The sequence below is a fragment of the Pinus tabuliformis genome, chromosome 1_1, assembly GCF_031772625.1.
Source record: "Pinus tabuliformis cultivar Carrire ecotype Pingquan chromosome 1_1, CPIR1, whole genome shotgun sequence".
NCBI classification, from domain to species: Eukaryota; Viridiplantae; Streptophyta; class Pinopsida; order Pinales; family Pinaceae; genus Pinus; species Pinus tabuliformis.
Window position 1 is genome coordinate 513294366 of NC_142297.1, and position 6000 is coordinate 513300365.

Consider the following 6000-nt stretch of genomic DNA (forward strand, 5'->3'; position numbering starts at 1 on the left):
TTATATATAATGACGAGATTGCACATCAAAGTTTTGAGATTGTATGAATAAAGACTACACTAGTAATGTAAGTATTGTTTTTTTTTTTTTTTTTAATGAAAAAATGTATAATTATTTTTTGGGAACTATATAAAATTCAAAATTTTCTCTATGTTGTATTGCAAATATAGTATTAATTTCTTGATAATCACAACAATCTAAGCATCATTCAAAATCTAGAAATTAAGTTGGAAAAGATAATGTTAGACAATATTTTGCTTTAAAAATGAAAAATAATTAAGTTCTAAAATGAATGATTTGTATAGAGCAAAAGAAACAAATAAGCTAGAAAACTAATAACTTTTAAAATGCGTAAAAGAATGGGATGTTTTCTTTCAAATATTTTTTAGTTGAGGCTCGTTCCAATCAAATCTAACACCAAGTGCAAAGCCTCACTAAATGACCTGGATAGTGTGCAAGACACAAGAGCGGCATCATTATCACCTTACCAACTACACCCCTCTCTTTAGCGAAGGACAAAATCCAACACAAGGGAGGATTTTGCAGTTGGACATAGGGATCAAATAATGTAAGGATCTTAAGCTAAGTGCCCCCTAAGAATTCTACAAAAAGGGTCCACTAGATAAGGGTATAACAAACTAGGATGTGTAGTGGATGAAGCAGTAAGTCCAAGATTTGGGTTCAGAAGACCTATGGGTCAAATTAAAGGCTAGGATTAGCCTAAGGAGTCTTAAATAGGTTGCCCGAACACACCAAATAAAGAAAAACTTAAAGATACTGTGAACTATGGTTTTAGGCTAGCAAATTGTAGCAATAAAATAGTTTATTACAACAACAAATTTAGCCATTAAAATTTTGTAAAAATCATATGACATGAAGGCTAAATTTGAGAGTAAAATAAGGAAAAAATTGCAACAAATGTGACGGTTAATTAAGCATTTAACAAAAAATAAGGTTTCATGTCACCCCTAGAAAACGGTTGAAAATGTGTGGGAAACATTAAATTGGCTTCTATAATGCACTTTTAAATAGTAACTAACCATAATTCATACTTCAACAATTCATTAAATGATAAAAACACAAGATTTGTTGCAATTTAACACTAACTTAGCATAAAACAAAAAGAAAAACAATTTAAGGGTTTTAAAAGAATGCCACAATTGAGATAGACTAGTGCCATCTGTATCTAGGGAAAAAGGAGTCTAGGATAGAGACTATTATATGGTTTCTTTTGGAGTGATTCTATATCCAAAGAAAACTAGGGAATATATAGTAACTTACCCTAGGGTTTGCAATTTAGGTTATGAATTTTTCAGATGATTAAGGGAAAGAAATACGTGTCTCTATTCCTCAAATACTTAGATGAAGAGCTTAGCTCAACAAGGGAGAATGAAGCAAATACCAAATAAAATAACTTAGTAAAATAACATACATCCCGTCAAACAAAGAAAACAAACAAACTTACTTCACCATGCAACAATTAAGGTCCATCATAAGCATTCATGAAAAGATATCACATCACATTACAAATCTACCTAAGAAAGTCACTCAACTAGGCATCCATTGTGCATTAAAGAGAAAGTTCACTAATGAATAGAAGTAATAATCCATGTGTGACAATGATAAAATTAGGAAATGAACTCCCTTATATGAAGGTAACCAAGTTGATTTCCTTTAATTTAGACTAAAAATATCTTAAATTTATTAAATCCATTATGCAAGGTGGATATATCATCAAGTCGAACCCCCAAGATAGAAAAATCAATGAAATGACATGAAAATAAACCCTTGTTATACCACAAGTTTGATTCTAGACTCTTGCAAAGGTGACATCCTCATCCCAAAGGTAAGCCTTTCTATGAAATCATCCAATGAATAGCTCAAGGGATGTACCTTGTCCCATAAGTCATGATTATCCATATAAGTGAGGTGTCACATCACCATAGTAGCCTTCACAAGGTGCTAGAATGATGTCATCAAGATAGGTCATGGCATCAACAAGGTATAAGGTGCATCTACACCTTCAAAGAGGGCACAATTGATTGACACCATCATTTGCCATTAAGAGAAGTGTAATGTCCATCAAGAAGATAGAATGTCAAGCGAGGGGATTTCTATCAACTTAGGGGTACACCATCTCTTCAAATCAACATCCTAGCATCAAAAAGGTTGGCGTCTAAGGTATTACAGCTAAAGGAGGGTAACATCATTAGTTATAAGTCCTTATCAAGGATAAAATTCCTCAAAGGGGCTCCATTGTCCATAATAAAGTGTTGAAAAATGCAACAAGAAAATCCTAATTTAATTTTGTCCTTGAATTAAATTAGGAATCAAATTGTAATTATAATTCTCATAGTAGCTTGTAATAGCTAACTAAGTTAATTTGAGTTAGTTGACTTAGTTAATTCAAGTTGGGAGTCTATCTAGAGTCATGTAGAGTGGTTCCTAAATTTTTAGGGTCCCAAGTTGAGTTATTTTGAGTTGTAATTATTTAATTCAGTTTAACTGAGTTAAATTTAATTAAACTAGTTCCAACTAATGGAGGAATTAGTAGGAGATCCAGTAGTGGGGTGTAACCAACACTACTCAACTAGTAAACTGAAGATTCACTCATAATTAACTCATGCATGTTAGTTCGAAGAAATACCCAGTTGAGATTGGAGTTCAAGGACAATGTACCATCAGTTGTAAGATAATCTAAATTAAATATATCATGCATGCGATTAGAATAACACCTAAAATAAATCATTATTTAATTAAAAAACTCACTAATTTTAGCCATTTGAATTTCCTTTAAAGGAGGAATGAAGGAACAATTTTAATCATTGTTTTGGTGAGCATGAGTTGGTGAGACCAAGCAATAAGAAGCACAAGTTTGTGGGTTGAGCTTGTGAGGGCAAGGAAGTAGGAGCTTGGAAGGTTAGGAATATTGTATTCATCCAAGGCTTCTCTAGGAAGGAGTGAGATAGATAGAGATAGTGCAGAGGTTGCTCAGGCTTGAGCAAAGCATTGTAATCTTCTCATATTTTCTTATTAATGAAATATATAGATAGCAGGGGTTTTCAGCTGTGGCTTTCCCCAGAAAATCATTGTGTTATGTGTGATTGAATTCTTTCTCTTATATGCTTCGTGATTTCATCAATCGTTTCTTATTTCAACTGATGATTAGTGTAGATTCAATTCTTTTGTTTTATAAAAACATAAGTAGTTTGAATCTACAGGGAATTTCTACATGGTATCAGAGCTAGATTTGTAGAAATTTATACATGGTATCAAAGCTATATTTGTAGAGATTTTCTACTTGGTATCAGAGCTGAAATCATGATAGAAGAGAAGAATTTGAAGTTTTCCTTGCAGATTGATGGATCTCTAGTTTAGGGCAGATCTAGAAGTCCCTATGTGCAGACTTCTTAATGGAGTTAGAAGGTTGCTAGTGGGAAGATCAGTGAGCTAATGTTTAGTGACACAAAAGGAGTTCTGATCATTGCTATTGGAAGATTGAGGAGCAGAGAGATTTACTGTAGGGAGATCGACTGAAACAAGCACCCCGTGCTTGGTACACCAGAATTGACAACTATTTCACCGGGTTGGGCTTCACCAAAAGTGAAGCAGATATGAATCTTTACCACATTATGGTTGAAGGTAAATTGTTGTTTATATTGTTATATGTCGATGATTTGATTATAATAGTTGACGAGAAGATGATAAATGCTACAAAGAGGGTCTTATAAGAGAATTCAAAATGAAGGACCTGGGGTTCATGCATTACTTTCTTGGTATGGAAGTATGACAAGGAGATGAGGAAATATTTCTCTCTTAGAGCAAGTATGCCAACAAGGTACTAAAGAAGTGCCACATGGAAAGCAAAAAACCCATGGAGATTCCTCTAGCAGCTAACTAGATGAAGGAGGATGCAACTTCAGGTCAAGTAGTTAAGGCTACTATTTATAGACAATTTGTGGGTTCACTTACGTATTTGGTGAACACACGACTGAACATGTGTTTTGCGGTTAACCAACTTAGTCAAGCCATGGTTAAGCCAACCAAACTTTATTGGAAGGCAACTAAACATGTGTTGAGATACCTCAGACACATCACTCAATTTGGTCTTTGGTATAGACAGACAAAGGGAGTGAAGCTTCAAGGATTCACAAATGCATATTGGGAAGGGAGTCTATGCGACAGGAAGAGCACATCAAAAGGAGTCTTCAGTATTGGGTCAACAACACTTTCTTGGTACAACAAGAAGCAGAGATCAATTGCACTCAATTTAGCAGAATCAGAGTATATGGCTTCTAGTTAAGCAACTTGTGAGGCTATCTGGATCAGGAAGATCCTTGTTGGGTTATTTGGTTAGTAGATTGATCCTACAGTGATTTACAATGACAATCATAGTTGTATGAAACTCTCTGAGAATCCAGTTTTTCATGATTGGTTCAAGCATATCGACATTCGGTATCACCATCTACGAGATTATGTGAAGAGGAGAATCATGTTGCTGAAGTACATTCCTTCACAGGAGCAGGATCCAAATATTTTGGCAAAGGCATTATCTATATCAAAATTCGAGTTTCACAGAGACAAGATCAAGGTAGGAGATAATCCCTTTCTTGGTGAGAGTGAGCGTTGACAAATGCAACAAGAAAATCCTAATTTAATTTTGTCGTTGAATTAAATTGTAATTCTAATTCTCATAGCAACTTGGATAGTTAACTAAGTTAATTTGACTTAGTTGACTTAGTTAATTTGAGTTGGGAGTCTATATAGAGTCATGTAGATTGGTTCCTAAATTTTTGGGGCCTAGGTTGAGTTCTTTTGAGCTATAACTATTTAATTCAATTTAACCGAGTTAAATTCAGTTGAACTAGTTCCAACTGATGGAGGAATTAGTGGAAGATCTAGTAGTGGGGTGTAACCAACACTACTCAACTAGTAAACTGAAGATTCAGTCATAATTAACTCATGCATGTTAGATCAGAGAAAGACCTAGGTAAGATTGAAGTTAAGGGATAATGTATTATCAGTTGTAAAATCATCTAAATTAAATAGATGGTGCATGCAATCATAAGAAGGCCTACATTAAATCAGCTCTTAATTAGAAAACTCACTAATTTTAGCCATTCGAATTTCCTTTAAAATAAGGAATGAAGGCACAAGCTTAATAATTCTTTTGGTGAGCACAAGTTGGTGAGACCAAGCAATAGGAAGCACAAGTTTGTGTATGGAGCTTGCGAGGGAAAGGAAGTAGGAGCTTGGAAGGATAGGAATTTGGCTTAAGTATTAGCCAAAGGCAGTAAGTTAGGAAGAGGACAGAAAGTACTTATGCAGGTTAAGCAGAGAATATTGTGTTCATCCAACGGTTGCCTAAGAAGCATTGAGATAAATAGAGATAGTTCAGAGGTTGCTTGTGCTTGAGAAAAGCATTGTAATTTTCTCACTTTTTCTTAACAATGCAATATATAGATAGCAGGGGTTTTTAGTTGTGGCTTTCCCTAGAAAATCATTGTGTTATGTGTGAGTGAATTCTTTCTCTTATATGCTTCGTGATTTCATCGTTCATTTATTATTTTTGCTGTTGAGTGGAGTAGATTCAAGTATTTTTTTTATCAAATTACAAAAGAATTTTGAATCTGCAAGGGTTTTTTACATAAAGTGTTGTGTGTCATCAAGGAATGTAGTTGGACACCCTCTTCAAAGTTTTAGAGAAGCCTCACATATCCCTCAAGGGATCTTTGTTGTACCTGTAAGAATCACCTAACACATACACAAGGAATCGAGTGAGATCAACATCATGAGTGTAAGAACTTGTTGAAGCCTCAAAAACTTTTGCAACAACATGGGGGAAAACCACCCGATCAGGAAATTAAACGATCCAGATTTAAACAGGAACACAACAAATTACAGAGATAACCATGAAAACGGAGATGCAACAAAAATAATACTTCATTTCATTAATGTAAAATACTGAAATATGCTTACAAACATAAATGGAAATAAACC